Consider the following 18,796-nt stretch of genomic DNA (forward strand, 5'->3'; position numbering starts at 1 on the left):
CTACTTATGTTTGCTCTTTCCGTTATTGTCAGGTTCAATCAATAAATATTGAATAATGCATTAAATGTACCTGTGACTTATTTCCAGAAACATATCACAAATCCGGTACCGCACCAGAATGGCTACAGGATTGCAATACCAAGTATTCTATACCACCACCCTATATTTTATGGGATGGTTACGAATGAGATGCCATGGCCAACACCCAAGATCATTATTTGATATTTTACCATCTGTGCCAAATTAATGTGTCTGGTAAGATATTAATGTTATGACACTATCAATAGTAGTATCAAAGATACACTTTCAAAAACTGAAATGGTTCACATTGCACTGTGAGAACCTGCTGTTATAAAATGTTTATTGAAGTGGATGACACTTGTCTCTTGTGTGTTGGTGCTACTGTTGTAACGAATGTGTTCAAAACAGCTGCAGTAAAATAAATTTGTTTATTGCAAAAGGCATCATGTCTCTTACATGTGTTATATTGTCCTGTTTTATAAATGCGTGTTTTTCACAATCCCTACTCCCATCTCCACCCCAGAGAAAGTAATTACAGAACCATTGCATAATGTGTGTGTGTGTGTGTGTGTGTGTGTGTGTGTGTGTGTGTGTGTGTGTGTGTGTTTTTTTTGGAAAATGGAGGGGGGGGCAGATGCATGTTTGAGAAGAGAGTTTATTGGCCCATCTTGCGCTAATGATTATAAGTCCAAGGATAATATTTTTTGACTGAGTCGCTTAAATTTCTTCAAAAGTAAAGCTGTGAAAAGCACGAAATTAAAATATTTTGTGATTAACTATGCATGGAATGTTGAATGTTTTGTTATAATATATTCAATTATTCAAAATTTCTTCACTCGCTGTGAACTGTTAAACATCAGCAGTATTAGGTATAGATGTAATACCTATTAATGAGAAATGTAAATTTCTGCTGGGCTGTGACTTGAACACACATTTCTATTATTGTAAGGAAATATTCAGTGAATTTCTGGGTTTGCAGTCAGATACTGCTGAACCAGTCTTTTGACTGCATAACTTCCAACAATACCAAACATGAATGGGACGAAGAAATACAGAATATTCATCTGTCCTAAAACCTCATCAATGATTTAATGTGTATATGTTTAGAATAGGGTATAATGAGCCAATTGTAACACATTCAGCCAATGATACACAGCTTCTTATTTTTCATGTGCTCAGTAGTTTTTCCTTGGTTCTCTCCATATGTCACCTCTCCTCTGCTTGTAACTTCAGATTGATCAATCTATGAGAATATACAGGGTGGTCCATTGATCGTGACTGGTCCAAATATCTCACGAAAAAAATGTCAAATGAAAAAACTACAAAGAACGAAACTTGTCTTGCTTGAAGGGGGAAACCAGATGGCGCTATAGTTGGCCCACTAGATGGTGCTGTCATAGGTCAAACGGATCTCAACTGCTATTTTTTTAAAAATAGGAACCCCCATTTTTTATTACATGTTTGTGTAGTACGTAAAAAAATATAAATGTTTTAGTTGGACCACTTTTTTCGCTTTGTGATAGATGGCACTGTAATAGTCACAAACATATGGCTGACAATTTTAGATGAACAGTTGATAACACGTAGGTTTTTTAAATTAAAATACACAACGTACGTGTGTTTGAACATTTTATTTTGGTTGTTCCAATGTGATACATGTACCTTTGTAAACTTATCATTTCTGAGAATGCACGCTGTTACTGCATGATTACCTGTAAATACCACATTAATGCAATAAATTCTCAAAATGATGTCCGTCAACCTTGATGCATTTGGCAATACGTGTAACGACATTCCTCTCAACAGCGAGTAGTTCGCCTTCTGTAATGTTAACACAGGCATTGACAATGCGCTGACGCATGTTGTCAGGCATTGTCAGCAGATCACGATAGCAAATATCCTTCAACTTTCGCCACAGAAAGAAATCTGGGGATGTCAGATCCAGTGAACGTGCAGGCCATGGTATGGTGCTTCGACAAGCAATCCACTTCTCATGAAATATGCTATTCAATACCGCTTAAACTGCACGCGAGCTATGTGCCGGACATCCATCATGTTGGAAGGACATCACCATTCTGTCATGCAGTGAAACATCTTGCAGTAACATCGGTAGCATATTACATAGGAAATCAGCATAAATTGCACCATTTAGATTGCCATCGATAAAATGGGGGCCCATTATCCTTCCTCCCATAATGCTGCACCATACATTAACCCGCCAAGGTCGCTGATGTTCCACTTGTTGCAGCCATCGTGGATTTTCCGTTGCCCAATATTCATATTATGCCAGTTTACATTACCACTGTTGGTAAAAGACGCTTCATTGCTAAATAGAAAACGTGCAAAAAATCTGTCACCATCCCGTAATTTCTCTTGTGCCCAGTGGCAGAACTGTGCACAATGTTCAAAGTCATCGGCATGCAATTCCTGGTGCATAGAAAAATGGTACGGGTGCAATTGATGTTGATGTAGCATTCTCAACACCAACGTTTTTGAGATTCCCGATTCTCACGCAATTTCTCTGCTACTGATGTGCAGATTAGCCATGACAGCAGCTAGAACACCTACTTGGGCATCATCATTTGTTGCAGGTCGTGGTTGACATTTCACATGTGGCTGAACACTTCCTGTTTCCTTAAATAACGTAACTATCTGGCGAACGGTCCAGACACTTGGATGATGTCATGCAGGATACCGAGCAGCATACATAGCACACGCCCATAGGGCATTTTGATCACAATAGCCATATATCAACACAATATCGACCTTTTCGGCAGTTGGTAAATGGTCCATTTTACCACGGGTAGTGTATCACGAAGCAAATACCGTTCGCACTGGTGGGATGTTACGTGATACCACGTACTTATATGTTTGTGACTTTTACAGCACCGTCTATCACAAAGCAAAAAATGTGGTCCAACTAAAACATTCATATTTCTTTACATAATACATGAATATGTAAAAAAAAAGGAGGTTCCTATTTTAAAAAATGCAGTTGATATCCGTTTGACCTATGGCAGCGCCATCTAGCAGGCCAACCATAGTGCGATCTGGTTTCCCCCTTCAAGCTAGATGAGTTTCGTTCTTTGTAGTTTTTTCTTTTCATGCTTATTTCGTGAGATATTTGGCCTGGTCACTATCAGTAGACCACCCTGTATAATGGGCTATGAAAATTAACATTTATTTACAACAGTTTCTTGTGAATGTGTTCAGTTTGGTTTGACCTTTTGGATGCAATTTGACATTGAGAAAATAAGAGCAACAGTTATAACCAGTGTTTGATTTATAAAAAAAAGGGGGGGGGGGACCAGTGCTGTGACCTACCAGGTAGAGGGTTTTTTTTTTTTTTTTTTTTTTTTTTTTTTTTTTTTTTTTTTTTTTTTTTTTAATTTAATGTCTTAAAACATTACTCTAATGCTTTTTTTATCAGATGAGTAGCAGCCAACTGAATAAACCCTCAAACCAAATGAGTGATTAGAAAAGAAAATGAACAGAGAGGAAATTTGTTCAGGACATAAACTTGAAACTGATATTAAATTGACAGGTTCTTTGACCAAACGTTGACTTACACAACATAAAGTGTTCTCACAGCACAAGTTTCCTTCTCAATTGAAACTTTTGACAGTTTCTGTTCATCAGTGTGTTTTAGAATTATTCCCAAACTAAAAATTCATATACAAAGAATAATGATTTTAGTGGTAATTGAAATATAGTAAGTTTGATTTTATGGCTATTATTTATTTCCATTTATCTGCTTTCATTTCCTGATTTTTCTTCAGCTGGCATACATGACACAGCTTTTTCTCCTGGAATGGTAGATTTTCAATTCCTTAGTATGCAAATGAAGGTGGAGAAAATACTGTATTAGTCAAACAAGGCAAAAAAATATGGAAATTTGATGTAACTGCAAAAGAATGAAATAATGCATAACTGGAGCTTCGGTAACTGTGTGAGGCTGTTGTCTGTTTGGAGTCTGAGAAGCTTTAAGACTGCAGCGGAGTGCAAGAAGGCTTGCAGAGGATCAACAATTGGTGCTGTGGCTGGCACTGTGAATCACAGTCGAGATATATCTCCATGTTGATGCACCACTTTCAAATGAGTGACAGTTTTTCAGTGAAGAGATCATCTCAGGAGCACTTCCAACTTCTATCATGTGAAGTCTTGGTACAAGGACTACTCTCCACACAACAATGACCTGTGCTTGTGCGCATTTTTGCAGTTACACAGAAGCAGAGTCAGTTGTGTTGTATTTGTTTCTTCAGTGACATTATGTCTATAGGTAGTAAGTTTCCAGTAACGTTACCATGAGAGATATACAGAAGATGAAATGGATTGTGGCCAAGACGTTGAATTCGTTTATCAGGTGCTTAATACGATGATGTAAATTTATTTATCATAGGTCATCAAATGATTTGGACATATACCTACAAGAATGAAGTAATTGTTTTGGCTTGGATGAATACAGTTCAAAATAATATAACAAACCATACAGCTGTGTTACATGGTTTCTGCTTCAGGAGTAAAGGTTGTAAGAATAACAGGTCTTCTGATGTAATAAATCCATCATTTTAGGATGATCTGGGCAATAATTAACTTATTTTCGCAAAAATGTCTGGGAAAAATAATGTTGTAATGGAGACCATGTTTTTGTGTATTTAAGAAGCTAATATTAATAGCAAAATTTCTGTGATTGTAACAGAAATGTCTAGTTGGGACACTGACTTTGATTCTGTAACTTAAACGATAGCTATTGTAAAAGTAGATGATTTGGTTGAGAGAAGGTTATGGGCAGTTTACTTCATAGTGTATGGCTGGTGAGTGCCATGTCTAAACTTTTTTTTTTTTTTTGAGGGGGGGGGGGGGTGGGATTAAAAGTTTACAGTGTCATCTCATGTCTATAACTGAGTAGGCTGATGACCAAACAAAAAGATAGCACCACTGTAGTTTATTTGTTGCAGTAACCATGATGCTGTCACCGGATTTCAATGTCTGTCTGATGTCTCCTGCAATTCAGTGCTGTGATGGGAAACCTCAGCAACAGCTTAACAGCTTTTGACACACATCTGGCTGGTGTTAGGCACTTTTCCTGGTCACTGAACCCTACCCACAAGTGTTTCACTTAGATAGCGCTGGTAACGATACAATTAACTCTGAAACACACACTGCCTGAGAAAGCAGAACAATGTGATAATGATTTTTGTAGAAAAGTTGCTGAACACATCACCAATGTGTTGTGTTTAGCAGTTGCAGAAGACTATTATCATCCAGATTGTTATGCTAAATTAGTGTCAAACCCATCCCCTTTTTGAAAAGGGTGCCACCCTCTTGGTACCAACTTTGATGCTGCTTTGCAAGAAGTATGCAATTTTCTAGATTCTTCAGAGAAATGCCAATTTTCATGGCATGATTAATTGCAGAAAATCAATGACTGACCACCAGACAGTGAACAATGAGCATAAAATCTGTTAGAATACAAATTGACTGAACACTACACTGATGGAGTCATTCCATACATGTTCAGTGATCCAACTCCCAACCCTAGTCTGGTTAAGGTTCATTAATGATATATCCTCACAATCTAGACTCAGAGCCAAGGCATCTTATCCACATTACTTCAGAAACTCAACACCCTTTCTCCTATCTGCTTCATCTGGTCCTCCTCTACACAGTGTGCCACCTAACTGGACATTAACCTCCACCTCTCTGACAGCCTCATCCACACCTCTGTCTATGTCAAACTGCATTTCAGCAGCTGCCTTCCCTTCCATACAAAAAATCCCCCCATGTACAGCCTAGCCACATGTGAATGGCTTATTTGCACTGAGGAGAACTCCCTTGCTCAGTATGCTGAAGAAGTCACAAAGGCCTTCACAGACAGCAACATCCCCCAAATCTAGCCCACAAATTTCCAATGCCATAGCCTCACACACCCCCAACCCTCCCACCACCACCAAGAATCAGCTAAAAGGAGTACCACGTCTTCACCCAGTATCACTCCAGACTGGAACAAGTGAACCACATCATTCATCAGGGCTTTATCTCCCTTCCTAACATTAAAGAGGGACGTCCCACACAAAATCCTTCACACCCCTCCTAAAGTGGTATTATTGCCCACCTAACCCACACATCATCCTAGCCACTCCCAACAGCTTTCCACAGGGGTCATAGCCATGTGGCAGACCAAGGTACAAGACCTGCCCAATCCACCCACCCAGCACCTACTACTCTAGTTCTGTCACTGGCTTATCCTACCCCATCAGTAGCCGGGCCGCCTGTGAAAGCAGCCGTCATATACCAGCTCTGGTGCAAAAACTGCACAGCTTTCTGAATTGTATGATTATCAACTAGCTGTACACGAGGATGAACGGCCATCCCGAAACTGTGGCCAAAAGCAAAGTTGACCACCCTTGTGGCACAACAGGCAGTTGAACGTAAAATGCTGGATTTCAATGGCTGCTTCACAACCCAGGTCATATGGATCCTCCCCTCCACCACCATCGTTTTCTGAACCACACAGATGGGAGCTATCCTTACAAAATATTCTCTGGTTTTGAAATTATCCCGGCTTCAACCTACAGTAACTTATTGTCCCCACATACTCCACTGAACAATTTCTGTTCTCTCCATCCTGCCACCCTCCCAAGTTAAGTTGCCTTCAGCAATTACCCCTTCCCACTGGCTGCTACAATCATGCCAGTCCATATATGTGCCACCCCTCCCTCCCACATTCCTAGCCGCAAACTGGCCATCTCCATCCAAACTGCTAACTACCCATTCCACCTCCCTGCCTCCCACCTCCCTCCCCCTCCACCGCAAAATCAAAATAGCACTGACACTGTCAGTCAAACTGGCACCATGTAGCTTATAAGTTATTTCCCCCATTTTTTAAAAAATTTGCCTACGGTCCAACAAAGGCAGCAAGCTACAGGTTGTCAATCGAAACTGATATTCTTAACTGTTTTAAAAAACGATGTTATCTCAGAGAAATAACACAGATAGCTAACTATCAAGTACAGTCCCTGCTTAACAAATATTTAGAACCATGGATATGCATGTCATTAATAACGTGGCTTAACACTGTATCCTTCTTCTTCTTCTTCTTTTTTTTTTTTTTTTTGTACTACTATTAGCACACACAAATAATTCTATTGCTGTTCAAGCTCCCCAAAAATTCAAGGTAAGGACATTATCATACTTTTTTTTCCACCAGCCTCCTTCTTGAGGAGGAGGATCAAACTGTTTGAGAGCATGCTAACTACCCTTTCGAGCCACAGGTTTTAACAAATTTTATTTTTATTGCATTTATTTCCATTTTCTTGCAGAAAGTGTGTAATTTGTGTAGTTCAATCTTACGATTTTACTGTAAGTTACTTCTTTAGATTGTAGTTACAAATTTTACACATCATAATACATATAGCTAAGGAAAAGACAAGAAAATGGAATTTATACATGGCACATGTAGAGCTAAAAAAATGATAAGTAAATGGCAAGTACATAATGTTATGCCTTGGGGTATTTTCTCAAGTTCCAGCCTTAGCTAGGACTAATTGTTTCCTTTCCAGTATGGTAGCCAAAATTGTCTGCTATGATGTCTCAGAGATCACTCATTTGTTCCTGCTGTGTCAGTCACCCTTTGTTATCACTATTTGGCCAAACTTCACTGTTCGAGTTAATCTGACTCTGTCCTCTCAGATAGCCTCTGTCATTTGTGTTGTGCAGTTGGCCGACATCACCTTTTGGCTTTTGATCTCAGGACGAACTTTGTGGTCGTTCACCTGGGGTGCCTGTGTCTCTTGTGCTGTTGAGAGTGATCTTTAATTTTGGAGGCTATTGTTTGCTGACCTGAATCAATGGTGACTCTGCTTGTGGTCACTGGTGGTAAGCTGCTCAGTAGGTAGTTGGCCTCCTGCAGTAGGGACAGGCTGCTTACAACTCAGTAGATCGTACGCTTCTCGCAATCTTACCCTTATCCTATTACATATTGTTAACAAACGTTAACTGAAATACTAGGTTGATTATTTCGATGTTAATTGGCCTCTGGTGATTTTGTCAATTTCGATGGTTTTGCTACTTTCCATGAGTAAGGTATCCGTATCCACTGAAGTCCTGCATAAAAGTGCATTTTTAAACACTGTAGTACAATATTGACAGTACATCTACACACTGTACTGTGATTTTTACAGTTGCATTTTTACAGATTTATTACTCGGTTGTGGGAAAGGAAATGCACCAAGAGTAAAGAAGAGCAAAATGTGGAATTGCAATTGCATTAAACATAACAGTATTGATTGAGATTTTATTACACTGGGATTCATTGTCTAATATTCCAGGTTCAACTTGGTTTGCAGGGACCAAGGTCATAAGGTATATTGCATTAGTAACACCATTGACAAAGTACTGCCAAAGGGTGTGAATTTTGCCCTGAGGGATTATTCTATACAGCGTGCATCCTGTGTTGAAGTATGTATCTAATATCTTTATTCGTGGGAAAGCAATTTCTAAATAACCAATTTTTTAATCAGTGATTTTGTAGCACTAAAATAAAAAATATCGCAAACATACAAATCCGCTAGGAGTGATAATATTACATAGAAAACATAAATATTAGGAGCCCATATTGATTAAAAATTATTTTGTATTTAATGATTTTTATGTAAACATGCTGAATTCTGTGAGCTATGTAATACACTGAGGAACATGTACAAGACAGTTGCATCCTAGTTTCCTTTGGTCAGAACACAATTAAAATGAAACCAATGTTTTCTTAGCCAACAGCTTTGCCTCATGGTAACACCAGTTCCCGTCAGATCACTAAAGTTAAGAGCTGCTGGGCTTGGCTAGTACTTGGATGGGTCACTGTCCGGGTCTGCACAGTGCTGTTGGTGAATGGGGTGCACTCAACCCTTGTGAGACCAACTGAGGAGCTGCTTGACTGAGAAGTAGGTGGTCACGAAAGCTGACAATGGCTGGAAGAGTAGTTTGCTGATCACATGTCCCTCCAGATCTGCACCCAGTGACACCTAAGGGCTGACGATGACAGGATGACATGGCAGCTGGTCATTAATGTTGGGCCTTCAAGGTCTGTTCGGATGGTGCTGGCCTTTTTTTTTTTTTTTTTACACACATGGGTAGAGGCATGTTGTAAGTGGTTCTACATCCACTGACTATTATATCAAATGTTTATTGATAGTAAATTTTGGAACTGAGAATAGATAATTGAAAATAATAAAGATACAGACTATATTTGATACCCTTTAGAAGCAACCCTGACAATTTATAGTGATGCATAAATCCACCACATTATTACAAGCATTGGCTGTAACTGTAATTAATTTACTTAGGAAACTCGGATACATTTCATTATAAGGCACAGCTTCCATTATATTTCGTCATAAGGCACAACTTCCATCCATTTGAACCTACTTACAGTAGTCAAACATTGGTGCAGCTCTGTAATCCCCCCCCACACTTCCCTCCCATACCAAATTGACTTGATGATTCCTTGGTGCCTCGAGATGTGTCCTATCAGTTAGTCTCATCTCTTAGTCAAGTTGTGCCATTAATTTCTCTTCTTACCAGCTTGATTCAGTACCACCTCTTTAGTTATCCATTATACCCATATAAGCTTCAGCATTCTTCTGTAACACTACATTTCAGAAGCTATTTTCTTACACAAAAGAATTTTCAGGTTGTGTAGACACCTACTTTATCTCCCTAAATTAACACTGACATAACAAGATTGAATAGGCATTTTGTTGGGATGACTGATCTGTAGTGTAGCCTGAGATCTAGGTTAGGATGAAAGGTGACAGTTCGATTGCATGTTGCCAAGCTGAATGTGGAAGCAGAGTGTTAAGAGTAAAATAAATTTTCCCATACCTGTGCAGATAGTATTGTATGGGTGGGTACAGTGGAAGTGGTGGAGGTTTCATTGGGTGTGAGCACTACTTGGTAGGGAGGATCCAGTTCAATAGATGAAGCCTACTCAAAAGCAGAACTTCTAAGCTACCATAAGTGAGTCTTCAAAAGATCGTACGGGAAGTTCATCCCAGTGCAACTAATAATATAATTGACTGGAGTGCCTAATAAGAAAATCACCGCATGAGCAACTAACACAACTGCAAATAGTGGATGAAGCAGATGACTGCAGACTAAGGTGAAGAAAGAAACAGTGATTTTTTATGGTTGGTTCTGAGTAAAGCACCTTGCTGGAAGCATTTGGATCTAATGCAATCGAACCACTAGCTACTACTGTATACACACAATCTCCTTATAACAGAAGACTATACACAGTGAGGACAGTGATGTGTTGCTGCCTAAGAATCCACCATTAACCCTTTGTGGTGATGACTCATGATTATTCTTATATATAAATGTCAGGTCATTAAAAAATAAAATTGGTAAGCTTAGTACTCTGTTAGGTGTAAACAAGAAGACTATATTATACATTAATAAACACTAGCTCAGTGAAGACAAGCTACAACTGTATGTATCACCTGGATTTCAGCTACAATATTTGGCAAACATTCCAAAATTGGGGGATGGAGTCTCTGATATACATCAGACCTGGCATACTGTGACAAATCTAACTGGCATCCTCCATCTGCTCTAGTCACACTCCAACTACTACCAATATTTTTTTTTTATTTTAATTTTTTTTATTTTATTTATTTATTTATTTATTTATTTTCCTCTGTTCTGTCTCTGGAGGTCTTTTGGTTCTGATTTTCAGTAATATTCATATGTGCTGCAGGTATAAATCTGTCCATTTGTTATTCAGGTCAGATTCCGTTGCTACACTTCTAGTATCAGTACCTGACAGCAAAAACACAGTTTTGTTTAAAACCTTGTTAATTAGAAGTTGTGTCTGATTAAAAATTTTACTGTAGTAAATAGCAGTGAAAATATTTTGAGCTAATAGACAGATTTTATAAGGATGATACCACTCACTGTAAAGACTAGTATTCCAAGTTTTCATTAACATGGTTAAAATTTTGTGAAAATAATTAACTTACAAGATAATTATCATTAAAGTTCAGAAGTAGCCACATTTTACATTGCAGATTTTGACTCTGTGCTTATTAGATTTAATATTTGACTGCTACACTTCTGTTACTCTAATTTTTATGACAAAGTGACTTATTTCATTAACTGATTGAGCCATTAGTTATGAATTTTGCACAATCTAAGATGATTTTCAAAATTGCACTTGTATCCATAAATGGGTTAGTGCCAATGCAGATGCATAAGATGATTTCATATACTTTTCCAAAGTCCTACATCACTAAACTGTTTACAAACCAAATTATTATTAATAATTATAGTCTCTCATGAGTAGCAAACTTTTTTTTTCCTATGAACTTAAGAAATTGCTGATCATTCAACAATAGGACCTTGGAGACAATATGCGAAAAAGTGAAACCAAAATTGTGGTGATGTGTACATTTTTGAGCAAATGCCATCCTGTATGCATTAAGAGTTTCAGCTTTATGACTTCAGACTGACGTGCTACCGAAGAGGCATCATAGAAGAGACTACATGAATCAGGTTGGCAGGTTTACAGTACTAGTGTAATACAATGTCCTTAGTGTGGATGATAAAAGCATAGAAAATGCACTGCAAAGAGCTGCACTGTTACAGCCCACATGAAAAATCATAATTATATTTTTTTTACTGTATGCCAGACACTAATACTGAAGCATTTGTACAGTCCTTGGAGAAATTCGACTTATTTTTGCAAAATGGGCTAAGGACATGATATATATTCTTGGAGACATAAATACTAAGGCAACCACACAACTTAGTTTTCTTAAAATGCTAAAATCGGATGACTTGTATTGCATTAATGATAGTTCATAACAATTTTCTTGTCATCATCAGTGTTCATTAATGATACTTCAGAGAACAGCAGAGTTTCTACTACCTCTCATCGTGTCATGAAATGAAGATATTCCCCATCCCCCTCCCTCAGAGGTATTCTGCTGCCTATCCATCTTACATAATATCCTTGTCTGCCCCTTTTCCACCCTGCTCGGAACCAGTTGCCCCATGGGGCTTATCCTGCAATAGATGCAAAACCTGACCTATACAACAACATGCCCCAGTCCTGCCCCAGGCATCTTCCATCCCGTTAAAGGCAGTGACAAACGTGAAAGCAGTTATGTGATCTACAAAGTTGTCTGCAACCACTTTGTGGCACTCTACGTGGCCATGAACACTAATAAGTTGTGTGTCTGCATGAATGGCCACCACCAAACTGGCCAAGAGACAGCTGGATCACTCAGTTGTGGAATGTTAGTTTTCATAGCCCATTATATACTCTCAGAGATTGATCAGTCTGAAGTTACAAGCAGAGGAGGAGAGGTGACATATGGAAAGAACGAAGGAAAAAGTACTGAGCACATGACAAATAAGAAGCTGTGTATCATTGGCTGAGTGTGTTACAATTGGCTCATTATACCATATTCTAAACATATACACATTAAATTGTTGATGAGGTTTCTAGGACAGATGAGTATTCTGTATTTCTTCACCCAATTCATGTTTGGTACTGCCTTCACTATTTCATCTCTCAAAGCTACCCATTCTTCTTATACTGCATTTCTTTCCCTCGTTCTTGTCTATCATTTCCTAATGCTCTCTCTGAAACTCTCTACAACCTCTGGTTCTTTCAATTTATCTAGTTCCCAGCTCCTTAAATTTCTACCTTTTTGCAGCTTCTTCAGTTTTAATCTACAGTTCATAACCAATAAATTGTGGTCAGAGTCTATTTTGTGTTGGCAGAATAGCCAACACCGTGTTACGAAATGTGCGCGTTTTAGCTCACGCAGGCTGGCGTGAGGAGGTAAGAACTATACTGACGTGAGGTCTGGAACATGACAAGGAATGAGAATTCAGAAAGCGGACATAATTAGTTTGATACTTAACTGTAATCCATTAATGATGAACATCGCTCTTGACGGTACATGAGTCACAATATTATCTGTTCAGAATACATTCTTGAAGTAATTTTAGTAACTGAATATGGCACACCTTTCTAGGTTGTAGCAAATGACGTAGCTGAAGGCTATGCTAAACTGTCATCTCTGCAAATGAGGGCATATGTAGACAGTGAACCATCGCTAGCAAAGTCAGCTGTACAACTGGGGCGAGTGCTAGGGAGTCTCTCGAGACTAGACCTGCCGTGTGGCGACTCTCGGTCTGCAATCACTGATAGTGGCGACACGCGGGTCCGACGTATACTAACGGACCGCGGGAAATTTAAAGACTACCACCTAGCAAGTGTAGTGTCTGACGGTGACACCGCTGTCTACATCTGCCCCTGTAAATGTCTTACAATTTAAGATTGGTTCCTAAATCTCTGTCTTAGCATAATATAATCTATCTAAAACCCTCCGGTATCTCCACGTTTCTTCCATGTATACAACCTTGCATGATTCTTAAACCAAGTGTTAGCTATGATTAAGTTATGCTCTGTGCAAAATTCTGCCAGGCAGCTTCCCCTTTCAATCCTTATCGCCAGTCCAACTTCACCTACTACTTTTCCTTCTCTTCCTTTTCCTACAGTCAAATTTCAGTCCCCCATGACTACTAAATTTTCGTCTTCCTTAACTATCTGAATAATTTCTTTTATTGCATCATACATTTCTTCAATCTCTTAGTCATCTGTGTAGCTAGTTGACATATAAACTTGTACTATTGTGGTAGGCATGGTTTTCGTGTCTATTTGGCTACAGTAATGCCTTCACTATGCTGTTCGTAGTAGCTTATCCAAGTTCCTATTCTTTTATTCATTTTAAACCTACTCCTGCATTAGCATTATTCGATTCTGTATTTATAACCCTGTATTCACCTGACCAGAAGTCTTGTTCCTTCTGCCACTGAACTTCATTAATTCCCACTATATCTAACTTTAACCTATCCATTTCCCTTTTTAAATTTTCTAACCTATCTGCCCGATTAAGGGATCTGACATTCCATGCTCCAATCCATAAAATGCCAGTTTTCGTTCTCTTGATAACGTCCTCCTGAGTAGTCCCCACCCAGAGATCTGAATGGGGGACTATTTTACCTCTTCAATATTTTACCCAATAGGATGCCATCATCATTTTTACCATACAGTAAAGTTGCTTGCCCTCAGGAAATTTACAGCTGTAGTTTCCCCTTGCTTTTAGCCATTCAGCAATTTCAGTTCAGATTTAAAATTGTGTAAAGTTTTCCAGCAGCCAGTCACCTTCGGTTTTATTCCTCAGTTTTTATTTACCATGACTGGTTTTGAATGGACAAGCAATTTGTCATCAGATGGTTCATACTTATTCATATTTGTAGCATTGTGGCAGTCATGTAGCAATGACAAGATGTGAGAATGAAACATACATACACTGAATGTGGTGAGAAGTATGTACAGTTCAAGTTTGCCACAGCTGCACAACTCTAACAATGCTGCAAACATGCATTAAATATGTACCCTCTGATAATAGTGATTCAAAACTATGGTAACTACTAATCGAAAAATAATATAAAAGGTGGCTGATTACAGTAATTTATGGAAACTTTTTTTCATCACAGTCACAGTGCCCCACATCTATAATGGATAGACCTTAAAGTTTTAAAATTGTGTTTGTACCTGTCAGATTATATTAATGGGAAAATAATAGAAAACTCTTATGGCAATTCTTGAATGCTTTTGTGACCCTCTGCCAGATTTTGTGATAAATGAATATTATGTTTTTTTCTAAATTTTGACCGAGCGAGGTGGCGCAGTGGTTAGCGCACTGGACTTGCATTCAGGACGACGACGGTTCAATCCCACGTCCAGCCATCCTGATTTAGATTTTCTGTGATTTCTCTAAATCACTCAATGCAAATGCCAGGATGGTTCCTTTGAAAGGTCACGGCCGACTTCCTTCCCCGTCCTTCCCTAATCCAATGAGACTGATGACCTCACTGTTTGGTCTCTTCCCCCAAACAATCCAACCCTCTAAATTTAGATTAAAATGACTTAGTTGCTGACAGACAACTGTGGTGGTGCAGGGTTGTTGGTTGTATACAGCTATACAGCATTCCATGTGCTTAGAATGAACAGCAGCTGCACATGCAATGCAAATGGAGCAAAATGTACATCAGAGTATTTTTATTGTTGTCGTTGTCAGCAGCAGTGGGAAGTACATAAGTGGGGGGTGGTGGTTAGGGCAACAGTTGGCTCTCCCCTTCCCGTGCATCCTACAGCACCTGAGGAAGTTGTGTGGTGCCTAAAAAAATGAGTCATTATAGCGGGCACATAGGTGTGAAGAAAGAACTACTGTTCGCTGACTCCTAGCCACTGGCACAATCACAGAGTTATTTTAGTCCAGGTGTAGTATGGTTGTGAAAAATCAATTCAAGTTGAACTGTGCGTGACCTGCACTGTCGATACAAGACAGAAATATAACTTTTGTGTAAACTCTGCATCCTTACCTGGGATTTAACAAAGTTAAGTACTGTGGTGTGAAGGTATTTGAGAAGCTCCCACCTAACATACAAGAAGTAATTGGGTATCTCAGCCAATTTAAAAGAACTTTTAAATATACCTTATTAGTGACTCCCACTGATTATCTTAGTGTAAGAATTTGAATCCTCCTTTAATTGGATAGTAGGTAGTGTGTTGTAAACTGTCCTGTGTAATTGCATCTTTAGGTATTCTTCCAATACAACCTGAAGCATTCAATTCATGTCAAACAGCTCCCCAATAAACATCCAGCTCAAGCGAGCACCATCAAATACTACAACACACCATCTTTAAACACAATCAGACTCAAAAACATCAAGCCTCACTGTAACATCACACACCGCATCAGTGTTACATCACATGTCAAAGCAGATTGTTGTTGCAGCAGCACCTGATTCTATGCAAATAACCTTATATTAGCCTCACGTAGTAAATAGTGATGAGCCAATGATTGCCAATTCGCAAGAAAACAGAATATAATTATCTAGAATGATGCTTAATTACTGTTGTAACATTTGTGTCTTTTTTGTATGACCCAAAAAGGTCAGTATTGCCTGCTTTGCATTTAGACATCTTTCTGACTGTACTGGCCCACAAACAGGACTGATAGCATACTTTTTAATCAGCACAGCTAAGATCTAAAGTTGTCCATTCTAACAATGAAATTATGGGTCAATGGAAGCATCTGATTCCATCTTCTTTGACCTATGGTGTAAGGATGTTGTGGCATCTGAGTTCATTACGGCGTGGAGTTTATGAGTTGGTTGTGTTTGTAGATGTCATCTTGTTATGTGTGATGGTGCCCTCTGGTGTTGTGTGTGTATGTGCTGAGTGTAATGTGTTGTATTGGGTTCATTTGAGCTTTAGTGTTGGATGTGTGAATTCGTTGGCAGTGTTTACATTTCAGGACATAAGTTTTTAAGTTTACGCTTTTGTTAGGTATTATTGTTTTGCTGTTTGGTGTAATAACACATTTATTGTGTGGCTTCTGTTGTTAGGTATGGATATGATGATGAAACATAACAGTGCTATGTAACAGTCAGAGATGGAGGAGGACATGTTGTCCATTATTAAATACCTCCAGTTATTTGGACTAATCGCTGAGATTGGGAAGAGTAATATTTGTCCCCAGATCATGAGGCGACCAGAGTTTCTGTGTCTTGGACGAGGGACCGGTACGTGTGTGTGTGTGTGTGTGTGTGTGTGTGTGTGTGTGTGTGTGTGTTTGCAGCACCAGAATTTGTTGGTGGTAAGTAATCGTTTTTTTGGGTCTGTTCTCCAATTGTGATGTTTTGTGTATTTACAGTGTATTGATTGTGTTTTAATTCATGTAAGGATGTTTGATTCTTGGGTTTTTGAGATGTTGCGGTTTTGATTTTATTTTTCGTAGTTGTAGGTGTCCATCTTGGATATCCATAATTTCGCCACTCAAAGGTATGATATACACAGAGCTCAGTTGTTTACCCTCCTGCCAACAGCTGTACACATGTACAATCATTATCATGAACTGTTAATGCAATTTACAGCATTGAAATAACATAGAACTATACGCCACGTGTATAATTACTCATTTCTCTTAACCATAAGTATGTTTTCTGCAGCCCTAAAATAAATATAAACTTTTAGTTCTTCCCACTTCACACCAAGACCCACAGTCGCTTCCCTTCTGTACCTGGTGTCCAGCAGTAGCATGCGGCTGTGGTTCCCAACACTCCTGCTGCCATCTGTATAGTCCATTCAAAAGACATTCCTTTTTGCCTGAATTATAACTTAAAGTGAGTGTAAACTTATGAATTTTGCTGAGAATCAGGAAGAATTAGCAGCACTAATGCAAAAATATTGCACAATGTTGCACTTCTCAAGTCATGTAAAGAATGTTTCCATTAATTTTGCCTTTGCTTCCAGTTTATCCCTTTTATGGTTGAAACTAAAATTGTACAAATTTATGAAATGTTAGGATGCTAATGGTTTCTTTTCAGTACCATTTTTGTATTTTAAATATGAAAATATTTTTTAAGTTTTCCATTTTTGTACAATATGAAGTGGGATGCACTGGTCCACAAACCACTATGGAATGCCATTTTCTGCTAGCTGAGAGATTTGCTAAATTTCTTTTTTAGACATAGGCAGGCTTTGGTAGGAAATAACATAACTCACAAATCATGTCTGCATATAATACTTTATCTGATTACTGTCAGTGTATAAAAATATTCATTACATTTCAATTTTCATGAAATATTGTAAGTTAAAAACTTCCAGAACCTTAAATGCCATGAAACTTAGAAAAGCATGCTGTGGCACAAAGTGGTGCATCACAAGCAGAGGAAACAGCTTTGTTCTATTCTCTTTAGATTTTGTAGTGCAGTATCTGTGCCACTTCCTAGTGTCACTGTCTTTCAGGGAATATTTGCCTACATCCATTATTTGCACATGATCTAGCACACTAGAAACTTTCCTTTGTTGAAAAGAAAGTGGGGGTTGAAACACACTTTTTCTGGTTGAATGGATTAGTCAGGTGTCTTACCTATCTGAGATGCATTGTCAACCAATCTGTTTTTGCCATTCTGTCTGATGAAATACATATGTGTTGATAATATCCATATCGACAAAACAATACAGTAATCGATGGTGCCATCTAACAAATTGTATGCCTAACATGCATCTTCCTTACAGCTGATTGAACCCATTTAATCTGCCCATTGGGTTTTTGTAATGCCATACTGTGTCTGGACAGGACACAGTTATCTTAGAACCACCTTCCATTTTTCTTCCAATAAATTTGACATCTTATGAGTTGATGTAAGTAGAAAGCAGACAAACTGATTTGCTGTCCTGCCATTTCACAGCAGCTACACCACAGATTATTACAAATTGAAACTCTTCACATCTGAGATCAATTTTTGTTTGCTAATATTTCTGGCAATGGTCTCCTGGTTCCTCTTACAGTTCCACAACTGTAAAGGTCACAGTTTCTCAGTCCTTCCATCAACTTGTAAGTTGTAAAAAAATTATTAAAAAAAAAGATTTTGCCTGGGTAAAAAGAAGTGGCTGACACAGCTGGAGCTCTACTCGCTCATACATCTGGTAATTCTTGAAGTCATATATTAGGGTGCTGGATTTATTGCTGGCACAAACTTTAAATTCTGAAATAAAAACACTTTTAGAATCTGTAAAACGTTAGATTTTGTAGCCACTTTTGGACTTCATGGGTGTATACTGTTTGAGAGATTTGCGTCCCTTGAGTACCACTATCAATTCGTCAGTTGCTAGTGTAGATGATGACTGACT

This window comes from Schistocerca americana, chromosome 1 (genome assembly GCF_021461395.2).
Source record: "Schistocerca americana isolate TAMUIC-IGC-003095 chromosome 1, iqSchAmer2.1, whole genome shotgun sequence".
NCBI lineage: Eukaryota > Metazoa > Arthropoda > Insecta > Orthoptera > Acrididae > Schistocerca > Schistocerca americana.